Raw genomic sequence first — 397 nt, forward strand, 5'->3', positions numbered from 1 at the left:
ACTAGAAATACTCCTGCTATACACGGTCTAATCCCCTACGAAATTCTTTTTGGAGGACCACCTCCTGTTCTCATTGTAACTTTGTCCCCCTTGCCCTTTTTCTTTGATAACCCCAGCTTAAAAACAAGACTCTTAAACCACGATGGAAAGGACCCTACACAGTTCTCCTGACTATGCCCACAACCCTCGAAGTCCTGAACACATAAACCACTCCGACTGGGAATTAGACGACTCCGACTGGGAATTAGTTGCTATCATCGTCATCTCTGTAGCCTTGATCATCCTTGTTGCCATCATCACATTGGTACTCACTGACCTTGCTTAAAGCTGTAACATAACTTACAATGTAGCTGATTCTACTTCTCGAAGAGATCTGCCTGCTCCTGACAGCGAGATG

The sequence above is a fragment of the Nannospalax galili genome, unplaced genomic scaffold, assembly GCF_000622305.1.
Source record: "Nannospalax galili isolate Female #2095 unplaced genomic scaffold, S.galili_v1.0 scaffold566, whole genome shotgun sequence".
NCBI lineage: Eukaryota > Metazoa > Chordata > Mammalia > Rodentia > Spalacidae > Nannospalax > Nannospalax galili.